This window comes from Triticum urartu, chromosome 4 (genome assembly GCF_003073215.2).
Source record: "Triticum urartu cultivar G1812 chromosome 4, Tu2.1, whole genome shotgun sequence".
Taxonomy (NCBI): domain Eukaryota; kingdom Viridiplantae; phylum Streptophyta; class Magnoliopsida; order Poales; family Poaceae; genus Triticum; species Triticum urartu.
This window is the reverse complement of record NC_053025.1, coordinates 396118530-396118932: the sequence shown is the minus strand read 5'-3', so window position 1 is coordinate 396118932 and position 403 is coordinate 396118530.

Genomic DNA, 403 nt, shown 5'->3' with positions numbered 1-403 from the left:
GATGATTCTTGTCCTCTATCAGCATCACAATCTATATGCTGCTTTGCTATGTGACTCAAGGACCAAACCTATTTTGACTCACACTCCAGAAGATCCCTTCTTGGAAATTGATGTCAAAGGGGGAGAGAGATCACATCAAAGCTTATTCTCCTCAAAGGGAGAGAGAGGGAAAAAGGGAGAGAGAGGTACTCACTTCAAAGTCCCAGATGCTTGGTGTTCAAGAGGAGAGAAGTCACATGTCTTTAAGAGGGGAAAGATATGTGTATGTTTACGTTTATGATCTGTTTTGCTCTGATTTTGTTTCCCTATGTTCTCCCATTATCCAGTATAAGATTTAGGGGGAGAAAGACTGCTAGGGAAGGAAATCTTTGAATTCATTGCGTATCTTTACCTTTTGGGGACA